Source organism: Acanthopagrus latus, chromosome 17, assembly GCF_904848185.1.
Source record: "Acanthopagrus latus isolate v.2019 chromosome 17, fAcaLat1.1, whole genome shotgun sequence".
Lineage (NCBI taxonomy): Eukaryota > Metazoa > Chordata > Actinopteri > Spariformes > Sparidae > Acanthopagrus > Acanthopagrus latus.
Genome location: NC_051055.1, coordinates 26533905 through 26551603, shown reverse-complemented (window position 1 = coordinate 26551603; position 17699 = coordinate 26533905). Strand labels below are relative to the sequence as shown.

Sequence of the window (17699 nt, the reverse complement as noted above, 5' to 3'; positions counted from 1 at the left end):
AGAAATTAATCGATCTGTTTACATCTACAAGATGAGCAAACCGGAAGTGCAAAAAAAACCAAAAACTTATTTCCGGGCTTATGACTCATTCCTGTGGCAGTCTATTAGTTGTTCAACGGGAGCTCGATCAACAAATATTTGTACAAAATTATATATGCAAAAATAGTTCCAGGTTCCAGAGAATTTACTGGTTTTCTCACTTTTATTCCATCAATAATTGAACATCTTTTGGCTCCTGGACTGTTGAATGTGCAAGATTAAAGATGAAACCTTTTGGGGTTTGAAAAATTGTGATGTGCATTATTTAATATTTTCTGATATTTTATCGACCAAACAGACAATTACATGGCTGCAACAAACATTATTGATTAATCTGCAGATTATTTACACCATTGATCGTTTCATGTATAATGTGTATTGGTACCAAAATTATTTAATCAGTTTTTTTTTTTTCCTGAAATAGTAAAGGCAAATGAAATGTTGACAAGTAGAATCAGTTACTGGTTCCAGCATCTTTTATTTTATCATTACATGATCATCTTTTGGCTCCTGGACTGTTGATCTGAGCACGATTTGAAGATGACACCTTTGGGAATCGTGATGTAAAATTTTCTTCAATATTTTCTAATATTTTATCGACCATACACACAATTAAATAATGGGGCTGCAACAAATGCTTGTTTTCATGACTGACGTATATGCAAATTATCTTCTTGATTATTGGTTGAATCTATAAAATGTAAAAAAAGAATGTTTTCTAATTTTAAAATTGCTTGTTTTTGTCCAACCAGCAGTCCAAAACCCTTCATTTACTATCATAGATAACAAAGAAAACTTCTTTCCTGATCAGCTAATCAATGTATTGGCCAGTGGCTGCAGCTCTATCAATAGGCGACATAATCAATTGAGTGAATAATCGCTTAGTTGCGAGCTTCGTGTGAATTTGGGCCAACCAGCTGAATAAACTCCAGACAGATACTCTATCCATCTCCCCTGTCTACCTATACATTAGAAGCTCCATGGTTACTCAAAGCGATTATGTAACACTGTGTGATATTTATTGCCGCACAGTGACTCAACATCTACAGATAAAATATGTGGTAAGCCGGCTCATATTAGTGTGACATTGATTTGCGATGAGATATAGATTCACATTTGAGGAGAGAGGGGTAAAAACAAAACAAAAAAAACAAAAAAACCCACCACCACCCTCAGCGATCTTGCAGATGTATCTGAGCCCACATTGACGAGTGTGTTAAGCTAATGTACCAGGCAAAAGCCATTTGCAGTCATGCCAAGTACCGGCTCACATGAACAGGCAGTTAGTGGGAGGCAGGCAGCAGCAGCAGCAGCAGAGATGGGCCTTCCTATCTTGGCTAAATCTTTTTCCTCCCTCATTCGCTCTCTTAAACTCACACCTCCTTTTCAGTCTATCTCTTTCTTTCTTTTCCTCTCTCTCTCTCTCTCTCTGCTGTGGTCGACCCCCCTCATGCTGAACCACCCACACACACACACACATACTACACACACACACACACACACTCTCTCTCCTACCCCCTCACTGTCTCTTCTCTCTCTCTCTCTCTCTCTTTTCCCATCTCCACAATGGCTGTATCCACGAGTGCAGATGGACACTATGAAAGCGAGCAGCCAGCCGCTGAGCTATCCCTGGCCTTGTCGATTTTACAGTAGTTTGATACAGCAGCTCCTGTCAAGCATGGCCATAGTTAAAGAGACAGCGCACCACCAGTGTGCACTGCAGCACCCCATCTTCTCCCTCCTTCTCTTTCCCTCTCTTTCTCCCATGTGACATAAGGGACTGTCTTACACCCCTCCACTACTCGGGCTGTGCCAAGAACCATCATCTGTTAGGCTATTACTGTACTGCATGCGCGAGATTCATCTAGCCCTGCGCACTAGATGATCTGTCAAAAAAAAAAAAAAACGAGAGCCCATTCATTCTCCGGTGGGGCGCCGAGCGTACTGGAGACGCGTCTGCGGCGGCTTTTTCGAGTGCTGTGTCGAATTAGCGGCGGAAGCGACCGAGCGACGAGGATTCGGGGGAAGTGATTTGCTTTTAATCACACGCGTAGGGCTGAATTCTCCAGCCGGAGAGAGCTTCTCGTCTGGTGTTGACAGATCTTTAGTGATCTGATGTTCTGCGAATCAAAGAACCCCCTGTCCAAGTTCAGGGACGTTTTAAATTTGCTGGCCGAATTCCCTCTAGAAGTGGGAAGTCAGCACTTCTAAATGTCAAACTAGACTCAGTGCCTTCAGCTTCTTTCTTTTTTTTTTTCTTTTTTTTTTTTTTATCAAGTATCCCCAAAGCTTTCTGGTCAAAGACAGGCAGCGATGTCAGGATATTGAGGAAATATCATGTCATTATTCTGGCCCGCAGATAGGAAGTCAATCGGCGTTCAACAAGACCTCATTTGAATTCACTCACACAATATTTTTACATATTCATCAGCGTGTGCGAAGATCCGATGAATAAGCACATAGGGGGTCGCCTACTTAGCTTGGTTATACACGTATTATCTGGCAGCAGTTTGAAGGTCTTTGATACCCTGGAGGTCAATCAATATTTGACCTCAGCAGCATACGATATGTCTGTATCACACCAGGGACTGTGACCATGTGGACCTGATGATAATCTAACAAGTGGAAGTACTGAGACCTCAGGCGGGACCTAAACATGGAGTGACATTTTTACTTGCGATGAATTCTTTATCACATTTCGGGCAAGTCTGTCTTCTGTCTTCTTGGCCCTGGTAGAGGTCAACGTGACCGCTCACTTGTTGAACAGCTCCAGTTTCCAGAAGTGAATTCTTCCATTCTTTCACTCGACATTGACATTTCAACAAAATAAGAGTTGAAGAGTTAGCAAAGCCTGTAACCAACCCAACCAACGGTGAGATGAATCATGACCGTAAAACATTTGATCCAAAACAAAAATCAGATGAAGGTAAAACAATGTACATACTTATTTGAAGAGTAAAGGACTACTCATCCCATAAAACATTCAAATTATTCCTTTCCAGCAACCGCCGACTGGTGGTGATTCTTCTCCTCATCTATAAAGAGCAGCAGTGTGATCGGAAAATGAAACTGATCGTGGTAGCAGTACATGGCTAGTCCACACAACTTTGGCAGATATGGTTGACATTTCCATGGTAACAGCCAGCTCAGCCAATCAGAGATGTCGCTGTTTCATTTGAGGATTGTGGGTAGTGTAGTCCTTCTCCATGACATCACGACTAAAATGTGTTCCTATACCGTCTCATTGAATGGTTACAACATTATGGCTAATAATCAACATCCTCAATTTATAATATGAACGGGAGTTTTTACTTCTGCAGCCTCTGTGTTCACACTATCATGATACATTCTTGATACAGCGGTTCTGCGAAAAAACGATACATAGCAGGCCACTTGTGTACGATACATCGTGATGTTTGTGTAACTGAAGCAGAAAAAAATTCTCCTAAAAAAATACAAAAGCAGGAATTATTCATAATAATATAATTATTCATTGGAGGGCTAATTTTGCATTATTTTTAGGCTAAATTGTGAGACAAGATATTTTTCTTGTTATTGTATTGGTATCATGATATTTTTGACAAAATATTAACACAATGAGATCTTTAGATGAATAGTTTCAGTGATGTGGATTTAATGACTTACTGGTTTATATTATGACGTCTCTTCACTGTAATGCAGCATTTAAATGAGGTAGAAACTTCTATCAAGATATAACAATCCGAAATCTAAGACGAGAAACAATGGCTTACTCGTTTATTTTTTTTAATCTGTGTAAGTTAAGTTTACACCCAAACAAGTCATGAAGTGACTCTGGTGAATCAAATTGTCAGGTAGCATTTCTTTGTTTTGAATAAAATACAGATATTTAATGCTGATGAACAAAAAACGGATCTGAGAGGAAGTGATTCAGCATATCTCCGTGTCAAATTGTGTCCCAGCCCCTACAAACTAAACTGTCCTGATTGGGAGAGTATCCGTGGAAAGCCTCCACACGGTTTATTTTTGGCACGTAGATGAATCTTAAGTCCACATGTGTCGTCACTTTCTCTGTCTTTTTTTTTTTGGTCAGGATCAACAGATTGAGTTCAGTCTTGAGCTGATCCTCTTTTTTTTCTCCCCCCCCCCCCCCAATCTGTTGGCCAACACTAAACTAGCTTCAGTAAAGAATGCCCAGGCCCCTGATCCTCTAAGAGCCTTTAGTGCTTTACTGATACTGGGGGAACCTACATGGTGCCTGCTGGGGTCGCTGGGAGGAGTGGTTTCTTAGATTCAGCTACACTTTGGGTGGGTGGGTAATTCAATTCTGCTGCAAAGCCTGAGTGGAATGACTCAATGAGTTTGTGCACTGAGACCCAGAGAGACAGAGAGAGAGAGAGAGAGAGAGAGAGAGAATGTCTTGGCTTTTGATTGATCTTGTCAGGATTCACTCACAGCAAAAAGGTCATGACGAGCTGCCTCCTCTCTCCTGAGCCAATCAGTGGGCTGCCAATCCGGGATAATGATCTCCCTCTGGATACGGTTGGCTCATAAGGTTTGCGGGCATGATGTCATCCGATCCCATGGACGCGATCTGTGATTCAGAACTGTGAGGTTTTAGCCAAATACCCAAGGCAGTGTGAGAAATTACTGTACATATGTCAGTAGTATGTTAGTAGTAAGAGGAATTCATCGCATGACAGGATGTTATTTAGTGCTTCGATTAAGGCTGCAACTACCTAATTGAATTGCAGATTAAGGTGTCATTTTTTCCCCCAATTAATCAATTAGTTGTTGGTCTATTAAATATAAGAAAATTAAAAAAAAAGTCAAATTAGTGTGTCTGTAAGCCCAAGATGACATCATCAGACGTCTCAAATGCCCCCAAAACACGCAGTTTACTGTCAAACGAATAAATGAATCAGAAAATATTCAGATTTAAGAAGATGGAATCATTGAATTTTGACTTTTTCCCCTCATTGCATGAAGGAATATTATTTAGTGCTTCGTTTTAAGGCTGCAGCTAACTAATTTAATCATCAGTCAATCCATCATGTATTTTTATCAGTTAATCAATTAGTTGTTTGGTCTATAATGTCACGATGACATTTTCAAATGTCTTGAATTGTCGTAGAGAAATCAAGAGACCAGGAAAACACATTTAAGAAGCTGGAATCAGATAATTTAATTATCAAAAATAGTGAGTGATTAATAAAATACTTGACAGTTGATCAATTGATCTTTCCTACTTAATTTAAATGCATGTGTCGTGGTGCCTAGTTAAATAAATATCGGGCTGCACAATAAGGTAAAACATTTTTTTGATTATCTTTGACAGATATTGTGATTTTAATATGGTTTTTGATAAGTGGCAATGGTTGTTTTTGCATCAAATTATTATTTTTTTTTACTGAAAACTATTAATATCATGAAGAGGTGATATTTGTTGAGGTCTGTACCACACAAACATGTTTTCTTACATCTGTAGAACAGGATTTATAGGATGGGACGTCTCTGCGGCACTTCAGCACTTCATCATAATACTGTCTGGTCAAACATTTAAACTTTTACAAAAAATTACAGCCTCTGCAATTCGGAAATTGTACTCATGTTGTGATTTTGATAATATTTTGATTAATCGTGAAGCCCTAGTTAGATATTGAACTGTTGTGTCCAGTCGTATCACCAATATTAAAATAACGTGGTGCTTATTGCTCACATAAATATAAAAGTTCTCAAACTGAGATGACTTCACAAAGTGTAATAAGTATTATAATTAAGGTAACTTTTCTTATTTAATATGATATGAAACCCAAATTGTTTCCTGTAATTTGTTCTGGCTGGGGGAAAAAAAAAAGTGCCTCGATGTTAAATGATATTGTGCATAATTAAAAATATATACAGTACGCTGGGGGACGATTTTTATCACTTCCTTTGACATGCACACTCAAAGTAGTACATTTCAAGTGCCTTTAAAAAAAAAAAAATCCTCCCTGAAGTAGCTTGAGGGCCAGTAAAATAAGGGCTGCTACTACAGGCTGTAAATTAATAGCCTCTGAAATTAATAGAAAAAAAACCCTACATATCTGCACACTGAACCCCGAAGCTGGATTAAACGTCAGTGTCAGGCTATCAATCTGTGGATGAGGAATACTGAACTCTCTGCTCAGGCTCGTATGCGTCACGCTACACCACACTGAACTGTTGTGGCGTTTAATAAGTCACCTGTTGAGCCGTTCATTCTTCTATTTCTACATTCTTTGTGTGTCTGTGTATGTTTGCTTGTATACGTTTTGGGTGACCCTTTCTTTTACAGTCCCGTAATTACCAGGTATTTACCTGGTAAATTCATGGTAACACAAAAGGTTTATTACCAATGGTAATAAGAAAGTAAATACAATGAAACTACGGCCAAAATACTGGGCATTTGGTAATAAGCAGGTAGCTACAGTCCCCTAATTACTAGCTATTTACCCAGTAAATATACTTTCTTATTACCATTGGTAATTACCCAGTAACACTTCTGTGTTACCATGAATTTACCAGGTAATTAACCTGGTAATTAGAGGACTGTAATAGAAAGCCTTACCACATTTGGTAGTTGTGAGTTTTTACAGTGCATGTTTGGTTCTGTGTCTGACGTGCTGCAGTCTCACTTCAGCTCGCGGTCATATGAGGTTAGGATATTATTTTACAGTAGCAGCTCAGCTGAGCCGGTCCTCCGTTCAAATCTGGATTAAGTGTGAAACATACGGCCGTTGGTTAACAATGAGAATATTCTGGATATAGCTGATTTCCTGCCTCAAATGAGGAAGATTTGTTTTTTTACATGAGTGGCTTGTTAATGGAAGTAAACAGCAGTGGTTAAACCATCAAGGTGCTGAGAAAACATGATTAAAGCTCTCTTGAACATTGTTGCTCGTGGCAGGTTTCCTCACCTCTGTCCCCATTTAAATAATTTTAATCAAATACATTGATGTGAACAACCCCTAATCCAAATTTACAGCATTTTCTTTTGAGCAGTGAAGAGGCAATTTTGGGCACAATGCCATGGCAACATGTAAGAAATCCTGGTGTGACTGGTAAAATATCAATGAATATTTTATTTTTACCAACTAATAATTACACAGGGTGTCTGAGTGAAAGCATTTTCATGACAAAACTGTCAAGAATAAGTGAGAAGCTGAAAATAAAAGGCCATTTTAAGGAAACACTCACACCTCTGTAGTCCCTGGATGAACCTTACTCTGTGAGAAACTTTGATAATCCACTGAGTAATTCACGAACATGAGGTTTCTCCTGCTTTTCTCGGTCTTACAGAACTGCAAAATTATCTGGGTTTTGGACTGATAGTCAGACAGTTCAAAACTCAAATACTAGCCAACAAGACAGCCAAATGAGTGACCGCAGTTTGAGTCACACCACTCAATATTTTTAAGGACATCTTGGGATATTTCCAGCCGCCTTCATGGCGACAAAACTGAATGTTTTTTCAAGGAGACCTGGGGACACCGCCATCCATTTTGGTGGTAAATAAGCTATTTTTAAGCCAAACGATGACTTTTTTTTTTTTTACACACCAACCACAACCAAGTTGTGTTTGTGCGTAAACCTAAGCAGAGCATAAACACAGTGTTGTGACAAGAGAGAAAGGACAAATGTAAACATACTTGGCTTACATTTAATCTCGCAATTGGGTTCCTCCATCCGCTCAGGAAAGTAATGATGATTATAGAATACTCTGACTTATATAAACCAAACAATTAACCGATAAACTGAGAAAATAATTGACCAAATAATGAGCAAAGAAAATGTTGGTCACAGTTCTGAGCATTTTCTGCACCCACTGTGTCAGGTCCAGTCCAGAGCCAACATGTCCATACATTTAATTGGTCACCGTTAAAGCTCCCTCTCATGTCTAAAAGTAGTACTTCACTGCACTTGATGTGCTCATGAAAGATATTCACTACAGGTCTGGTTGGTTTAGGGGTTTACACTATCGCCTCACAGCGAGAAGACCCAGGTTTGATCCTTGGCTCTGCCTGTGCCGAGTGTGCACGTTTGCGTGGGTTTTCTGTGGTTTCCTCCCACATTCAGAGATGTGCAAGTCAGGCCGAGTGGAGACTCTAAATTGCCTGTAGGTATGAATGTGAGCGTGAGCGGATGTCTGCCTATGTGCGTTCAACCTGCGATGGACTGGCGACCTGCCCAGTGTCCTGCCATCCGCCCGGTGCATGCTGGGAAAGGCTGTAGCCCCAGGTGTGCCAGAAAAAGGATTAAGTGGGCAGAGAAATTAAATGAATAAATGATTAACCAGATGCATCTCTCTTGGCATTGGACATATCAAATAAAGTAATAAGGAACATTATAAACTTTCTACATATTTTTAGGGCATAAACCATTTTACATTTGACGCAATCCAACGATTAACCGAGCGATTTTCTTTCAATACATTGCCCAGTTGAGTTCTGTGTTAATCGTTCCATCGGCATGGCCGTGCAGTTGATTTCATCCCAGTATGAGTTCGTTCACGTAGCACGCATCTGATAGTCACTCAGGATATGTGAAGTTTGGAAAGACAACGTTAAATACCACAACCTCCACACTTCGGCTGAAAAGAACATCGTCTTTAAGATTGATCACAATGTAATCGCCCACCCTATGTTGTTTTGAATATACATGAATATGACTCATTCTGTCAGGACTGAAGACCACAGCTACATGTTTGCACAACATAGGATTCATCTTACAACATGAATCAAAGGTAGAGTAGCTGTTGTCTGTCAAACGAGGACTGTAGTCGCTGCCTGGCCTTTGTGAAGTAGCACACTATATTATCTTCCTAATTAATCATTTTGTAAGTGTATATGTCATCTTTCTTTATGTTAGATGTCTGACTTTGAAAGGAAACTCTTTTTTTTTATGCGTGTGTTGTGAGCAGACCCCAAGTCCTCCATTACCATTTAAAAGATTTGAAATCAGTTATGTTTTTTAATAGGTTATGTCGGCTCTGCCTCGATTTTTTCAATGTGGAATCAGAGCAAATCTGTTTCCCGAGAGTTTCGCAACAATGACTGTGTTCACTATTTTTGTATGTGCGCCTGTGTGTTTTGTGCCTCTGTACTCGTATCGTTGTGTGTAATATGTGTGTAGCGGTGTTTTACCTCCACTCAAAGGACCTCATAAAGGTTAGCAGGCTCACTCAACAGCTGATGGTAAATTTAGCCTCCTTTTCACACAGTCCCACACACGATTTGAGTATTTTTCCGACTGTATCAGACCATATCCAGGCATGTTGCTGCTCTGAAGAGGTGTGCATTTATTCAAGCATATTACTGGTCGGAATTAGAGTTTGTTGAGATGAGAATGATTTTGCAAAAATACTTGTGTAATATTTTAATAGTGGACGTCATGGGTTTATGTTTGATTACGTTTGGCACTCCAGATTTGTGATGAGTCTTTCTGGATCGGACTGAATGTAATAGAACAACAAGACCCTTCTGGATTTTTTTTTTATTTTGGATTAACGGCAATGTCAAACAGGTAGGAATGGATGGCGATGAGAAGGGCTCACAGGACGCCAAAACCACACTTTTAATTTTAGGTTTCTCACTCTCAAGTTTTAAATTAGGAAAATTGCAAACCCCACTCAAGAGCGTCTCATATTTCCTAGTGCCTTTTAAGAGCAGAAGGAAATAAATGCCTCCATTCCAAAGATCACTGCACGAAAAGAGGCCATTTTTGGCAGTGTAATATTTTTATGTAATCCAGAGGAGAATGGTTAACCCACTGTTCCCATTGTTGAAATGTTCTGGGATGTTAAGACTGCCGCATTTAAGGCTGGAAGTCTTCCTTTCACAGATAAAGATGAAGCACTTCATGCACCTCTTTCTGTAAGAGGTCTGAAGTTACATCTAATGAGCTTCTACGGTTTATTTTCCCCCTTCGCAGTATTTGCACACACTTACATGAGAAAAGCCACATTACGGATTTTTTTTCCCACCGCTCTCAGCTCTGGCACACGCTGGCATTATTTATGGGTGAAAGGTTGCCTTGCAGATGCTACAATCCAAGTGGTTTGCCACCATGTCGTGACCCCCAGGTCTCCAGCCTGGCTTTTATGTAACACATGTAATGTAGTGGAAAAAGAACATATGACAGGAACTGCTTGGTTGTTTTCTCTCATGGGATGTAATATGTATATGAAACTTTGCATATCTGCTGGTTTTGTTGCCAGTAACAGTCTGTCGTGTCTCCTCTCTTTGATGAAAACTGAAAATATACGTTTAAATACATGATATCTGCAGATTCCCATTACATGAAAACATCAAAAAACATTTTTGTGGAGACAGTCAATTAAATATAAATCGTGAAATACATTTAAGAATCCCAGTGTGCTCATTCCAGGCCCGTCTGATTCTATTTCAATAAGTTACAGCAAGCGTGTCAAACGCTGGTGACGTCTTGAAGTTCCAACATATTGTTCCGTCAGCGTTTTTTACACCTGGGTGAACACTGCTTCAGCTTTCTGTGAGGTTTTATTAATCACTCCTGTAGTTCAAGGTCTCAGAGAGGTCCAACACACAAGACTAAATTCAGAATATGTTAAAATGTGAATGTAGTGGTCTGTCAGGATTTTTTTTTTGAGCCAAATGCCGAACAGGCTGGGGGGATGTGTGTATATTTAAGATTCAGGATCCGACCGGACACCATGAAGGAAAGGAAAACGGAGGTTTGGTTTGCGTTGATCTTGGACGGCAAGTATTCCTGGGATGTCAGTTTGTGTTGAGCTAACACTGGCCTGTCTGTTTTCATCAGCCGTGTTTGCAGGGCACTGTCATTTTTAGCTCGCAGAATATATCAGTGAGGAAAACATCTGATACGACTCTATCATCTGACTGGTTTGATGGAGGAAGGGGGTACGTGTCTGATCTTTCAAGTGATGTCATCACCTCACACTGAATAAACTCACGGGCTGGAGAGGAGACACGGAGTTGATGTACTGTAGGGAAACAGGAAGAGCTGACTTGCATAAAATGAATGCCAAGCCGTCCCCCAAAGACAGAGCGTGCACTTCGTGCAAACACAGTAATCTTCCGGCATACGCTCATTCCTGGACTGTATTTCTGTTTTAATGCAAAAGAAAGCAGGAAATCACAAAACAATATGAGCCTATGAATACAATTATGGAGTTCCTGACTCTGCTGGGGTTTGGCTTGATGTTTTATATCTCACAATTTATGAGTGCATTTTTTAAACCTGTATTTATCCAGGGAAGATTCTGCTGAGCATGCCCCGCCTGCTGCTTTTAAGAAACCCCCTCTGCTTCTCTTTCATGTAGTTACACATTCAGGCGCTTTGGAGATGCCTCATGCAGCTGCAGTGTTCCTCAGGTGATCACCGTGCGTCCTCACTGGACCTGCTGGGGTTTGGCTGCCTTGCCCAGGTTGCTGATTGTTGTTGAGGGCAGGCGAGCAGCTGTCATTTACGACCCACTAAGAATTTTTTTTTTTTTTTCCCCGGCAGGCTCTCAGATTTAAAACCAGCCAAACTTTCAGTCACAAGCGCACATCTCAGACCCTCTGGGGAGAGGAGAGTGTTAGGCGTTCACTTAACTTGCCATGTATTTGGAGTGAAGATGTGAACTAATGGCATCTGGCAGGAATGGCTGCTGCGCACTGGAAGCCCACTGCTTATGTCTTGTTTGTGGTGAGGGCAGATGTGCTTCCGTTGGAGGTATGTGTCCGTTCCTGTTAGAGATAAAACAGCGGCCTGAGGTGAGCGCTCAGGGGGCTCGCGGTGACATCCCTGCCTAATGTCTGACATCATCAGCAAGTGATAAGGATGAGAGAATGAGTTCACTGTGACGCATGTTTGTGTTCCCACACAGACACTGATACTTAAGGGGAAGATGATTTCATATATCCCTTCATGCAGGCTTGTATAGATAGGATAGGATTATTAGAGCCCTCATTCATTCCCACACACCAAAAGGCACAAACAGTATGTCGCTGAATGGACTTTTTTCCACTTTAAAGAGGCCAAAGTTTTGGATAAGAACTTGAAAACAAGGTGACAATGTGAAAGGAGACGTTCATAACAGAGAGAAAAATTATCACCTGAATCTGCGGGTCTCCACGGCTTTACAGAGCTTTATAACAAGTTTCAGCACATAATTTAGTTGTGAACTCCACAACTTTACTGTTTCGGTTCACTACTTGCGCTCTGTCAGACACAGAGAGCAACTTAGCAGCAAAAGAGCCAGTTATTTCCCTCAGGAGATGGTAAATACCAAATACTGCGCTAAAAGAGAGCGAATAATGGATTCAGATTCTTCAGGTGGCTGATGGTGGTGGTGAATCAGACTCCAATGAATGCTAATGTTGCTCTTTGGATGTGTAAATTAACAAGTTTGCTTGTTGATTTAATCTTCTTTACTGCTTGGTCACCTATTTGCAAGGTAACGAGAAGTTCGGTTTAACTTTTAAAGTGAAAACTAGATTCTGCTTTCCCTTTTTCCTCAGCGTAGCAAAAACTAAAAACACAGGTCCTTGATTTAGTCTAACGTGGAGATGCGAAAGCAGATAGTGATGTTGCCAGGTAGTATTTCATTAACATTAAAATGTTGAAGTAGAGAAATAAGATAAAAACAACCGAAGAAAAACACAAAGATGAAAAATGAAATAGCTGAAACTGACTGAAGAGTGATGTCATGGCAGTTTATAGAGATATTATATTGTCCAAATTAATAATACCAAGCAAACTGTACAAATAACTTACAAAATCACTTTCTTTTAAATATAGAGACCACATACAGACGTGTTTTATACAACAGCTAACTGTGGAACATCACACAGGCTCCATATTGTGATATATTGATATCAGAGAACATTATTCTTTTCTAATAATATGATATTGATTTCAATCATGTTGCTCAGCACAGAATGTGATTCATTAACTGCACACACACACACACACACACACACACACACACACACACAAAGATGTGTGCAATGAAAGTCTTTAATCCTCAGGCTTCCCACAAAAAGAACGGGAAATAGATAATTTCAAGTCCAGTGAGACATACATGGGTCTTTCTTTTTTCTTGTTCCCTGAGATGATACAAATACCCTCACACTGTTTCTCTAATTAAAAAGAACAGGTCATGAATTACAGCACTTACGTAAAGGTAGCTGCAGAAGATCTCCTTTCTCCTGCTTCAGCGTTTGTGTTCTGGCAGCTGAACTGCTGCTCTTTACCCATTCATATAATTGTGTTTGAGAGTCTTTGCAAATTGGTGTGTGTTTGCAAATGTCAGATTATCTCATGTACTTTTTTTTAATTTTTATTTCTATTGCTTGCCTGTGAATGTGTTCATGTGTTTTCCCCCCCCACACCCCGGGTGTGTACGCGAGTGAATGTCCATTTTGTGTAGAAAACAGGAACACCTGCTCTTCTCCATACGGTCGACATACCAGCTGGAACACGTGATCCCTTATTAATTTCATCTGCTACAACAAATCTACCTCAACCATGACAGAGTGTGGATGTGGACGAGGCAGAGGGGGCAGGTTAAAGAGGTTGGAGCTCAGTATCAGGAATGTGTTTCCAAACATTTCGCACTGTCTGTGTGTGTGTGTGTGTTTGTGTGTGTGCGGTTCATGCATCATGTACTTGCTGAAAAGTGAGCTGTGAAGAATGAGCGAATGTGTTAGCCCCGCTGGAAGATGTATGTGAGAAAAAACATATTTTTGTCTCATACACCGATGGCTCTGACGGCCCGCGTGGTTAATGGAGTTTACAAGCGTGTGCACTGATGAACTTTTATGGGAAGTGACAGTACAGTGATGGTATGCCATGTAGTCATGAATATCTGAGAACTGTGGAGTGGAAGCTGTCGTAACACCCCGGTTAACGTCTGCGAGGACATGAAAAAGTTCTCCAGGTCTTCGTCGCCACGGGTGCCTGTTGTTGTGGATGTGGATTTGTTAATGCGCTTTGCCCTCTGCAGCCACTTGCTTGCTCCTCCAGGGACTCTTTAGATTAGCAGCAGGAGCTTCACACTACTACACGAGAACATTCAGTCCTGCATTGCTCTGTGATTGCAGAGGTCTTCAGCTAACTAATTAAGGCTATTTTGTCTGTTTTACTAACTCAGTGAAATTTACTGGCTGCATTTGGAGCTTGGATGAATCCCCAAACCCCCAGTAATCCTCGCCAAGGAGGTAATGATTTCACCCCAACTCGGTTTGTTTTGTTTGCCTTTTGGTTGGTCGGCAAGTTTACGCTGAAACTAACGAATGGATTTCCAAGAAAAACCTGGATGGAGGACGGGTCTCGGCTCAAATTGGGCACATTTAGGTGGCTGTCTATGAGTGGGTATAATTTGATGTGGATCAAAATAAAAACCCAGAACTGGCAGCTTTGAATAAGCCTGTGATTATTTGATTTGAGAGCAGGCTTGATTGAATTATAGGGAACTGTTTTGCCCTGGTGGAGATATGCCACCTACTGAGTGTCATTCTAGTTTTCTTATGTGATAGCAAAAACTGTCGGGCCAGTTGTCCATCGATGATGGCTGACAGTCATTGACCACTGAGCCCTCTATCATCACTATCAACACTGTGAGAGAGCAAAAAAGTGGTACGCCTCTTAGAGTTGATGCAGGAGTAGGTTGCGACATATTTATGCTGGTCAGTGCAATACGTCTCCGTGTCCTTGGTTAAGTTGGTGGCAGCAGTGTGTCTCAGCATCTTGAATATAGTCAGCTAACTTAGTGTTATGAGCTGAACACAAGCAAGTTTCTGGGATATGTATTGGCCGCTGGCCTGGCAGGGATTTGAGCGTCATCTGCCTGACTTCGCTGATATGGGGAGCCAGAGTTTTCTCTGCTGAGACTGTTGGAAAGTGTCAGTGAACACAGTTGTGAGCTGGTGAGGATTCTCCCTCCTCGCCAGAGCAGGATGGCCTCATTTTTGTGCAGTGGGAGGAAGTGGAGACCAAACCCCCAGGAAGAGCACCAGGCTGTGAAGACAGCATTCATAGTGGTCAAACTGTGTTATTACAACATCATGTGATACACTGGGGCCCAAAAACACTTTTTTCCCATAAGCTTACATCATGAAAGAAGCAGCTTTAAAATTGTGGATAAATTTTTTTTGTATGTACCCTCCGCAGAATGACTAGTTTCTCGATGATAATTTGAACCATTTGGCCTGAAAAACCACTTGGAAAGTCTAGAAAAGCGGCACAATTAAATCAATTTATTTTAATTCAAGCGAGCTAGGTGCTTAACAGGAAGTTAGCCAGCTTGGTTGAGAAATAGAGATAATACAAAGGTTAAAACTTTGATCTGTTGTTTACCATCAATGCAAAATCAGATGGGCCTCATGAAGAGGCTGCTGACAACATGCAACTTTAAAGGCTTCAGCTGTACCAGAACCGTGCACCCCGGCAATTTATCATTTTGATAGTATAAAGCTGGTCAGATTGAAAAATATAAATACATCTTATTATGCTCAGCCAGCAATCAGTACAGCAGGGCAGTCCACACATAATACGTCCAGTCACACTCTATCCAGAATGCTCCCGGTAGATAAATTTAATCAAATCCATCGATGTTTGAGCTGATGGGATCAAAATGTTACTGGGATTACTGCAATCTACGGTATCTATGCCTCTGAAGAGCATGCTGAACACAGTGTGCGGCTCTTATCTGAAGCATCCTGCCAGTGAAGAAATGCTGGCTGCTCATTCAGCTGAGAGATAGGCCAGGTGGAACGAACCATGTCGGTCCCATGGTCTTCATCTCACTGCTGCCAAACAAATGACGGTCTGATAGATACGGGTTTCTGAGAGATGATACGCATATTTTTAAGCTGAAGCTGCAAATCAGGCGGTCCTTTGTACCAACATTCACCATGTTAACGTTTGATTTTAAAGCCCAAAAGAAAAAAAATGTAAAAAATCATTTGCTCTCAGGGCCAGATTTACTTTTCATTCACTTACTTGGCTCAAAACCTGCACTGAGTTCAAGTCCGATTTACTAAAACGGACGGTAATTACGCAATCAGAGAATCAGACTGACTTCTGTGCAGAGTCTGAGTGAACAACAGCCCGCAAGGTGCAGTTCAGACATCTGCAGGCTCAGGATACAATCACAATGTAGTCGTTAGAAACAATTAAGCTCTGAGAAAAGTATGATTGTATTAATCAAGTAAAAGTGGAGGTAAAGATGTCGTCAAACATACTTTTGGGGAAGTGGTATTGTCAAAAGAACTGACAACTTTACAACTTTATCTGCAATTTTTTGCTTTCTACCATGGTCCAACATGTCCCAACTTGTCAAATACGGCATATGTCGCTCTACTTTCCCTATCAGCTTTGGTTTTGCAAGTAAGCCATCATGAATTTGCAGCATCCAGTTACATATTCAAAATAAAGCTGATAACCATATGATGACTTTTGGACTGTAAATGTTGTGAGATAGTTGTAGTTTGGCTAGTCGTTCCCCACAAAAAGACTTGGTTAGGTTAAGGAAAATATTTTGCTTTGGGTTAAAAGTAACATTATGCAGTTTTCGTTAACTGATGTTATGTTGAATTTAAAAACTGTTGGGTGGAAGTCCTGTTTGCCCCACACAGCCGTCCTAGTGTGGACTTTTCTAGCTCTTTATAACACTGTGAAAGAGGTTCAGCTCCAGAAAATGATGCTAGAACCAGAGGGCGACTTACAGCACCACAGTTTGAAGCGTCGGGCCATTGACAGAGCCGCCATGTTTGACAGGGTTTGAGGTCAGAGCTTGTTTTCATTGTGGCGTTTATCACAACCCTCTTTTTGTATCTGATAAGCTGGTATCTTTTGCTTTTTAGCTTAATCAGGGCAACCTCTCAAACGGTTTGTGTGCCCTCATTGAAGTCTGAAAAGAACATGGGTTGAACACTGCACATGGACACAAGTATGTGTATATATATTTATATAAAATAAACATAGATAACAGATGTTTCCTGTGACATGATGTGTTTGTAAGGAAATATAAAAGAGCTGTTCCTCATGTCATTCTCCAAAACAGTATTTAAACTTGGGGTCACTAAAACTCCACTGAACCCAGACTAATGAGGCTCTTTCTTTGTGGGTCTGTGCTTCCTTAAGGCAATATGGCCGACCTAATCTTTTCAGTTGTAGGACAACATTTGCTTACATAAAATATCTTAAAAATAGTCAGGATAGTGGTGAATTACATGAATTACCAGAACATGAGATGCAATTTAATGTTTTTTTGTTCAGCAATAGAAGGAGGATCCTTCATCATGACAGCAGCTGTCATTACTTGTTACTATTTCTGCAATATGTTTGTTGTGACCTTGAGTGTCGCCCAATTTGATGGATAGTCAGACAGGCTCGCCTCAAAAAAGACACAGCTGGTTCTCTAAAGACGCATGACATAAACTTCTGGTGAAACTTAATGCTGAGTAATGGTAGCACTTATGTTATTACGGGCCCTTTTTTTTCTACTAGCTTCTGCTAATTTCTGCTACAGATATGTATAATGATAATCGTCTGTCTTTGCTGTGAGGCTTTTTTAAACTATTCTCTTTACTTTGTTGTGTTTAACCCCCCGGCTCCTCTGTCTGTCAGCTGTTTGCCAGACGCTGCTGAGGCAACATGAGTTGAGGTGTGTT

General features: G+C 40.6%; 1 protein-coding gene and 1 long non-coding RNA gene across 10 annotated transcripts in view; one reads left to right on the top strand and one right to left on the bottom strand.

Moving 5' to 3' along the window:
* The window catches only part of syngap1b (synaptic Ras GTPase activating protein 1b), a 158481-nt gene that overhangs the window by 3816 nt on the left and 136966 nt on the right, over positions 1-17699 (top strand). The window lies entirely within an intron of this gene.
* On the bottom strand, positions 2691-3132 carry LOC119005920. The gene is made up of 2 exons (XR_005070614.1): positions 2984-3132; positions 2691-2842 (listed from the first exon to the last, which is right to left on the bottom strand). It is a non-coding gene; the product is annotated as an uncharacterized LOC119005920 (long non-coding RNA).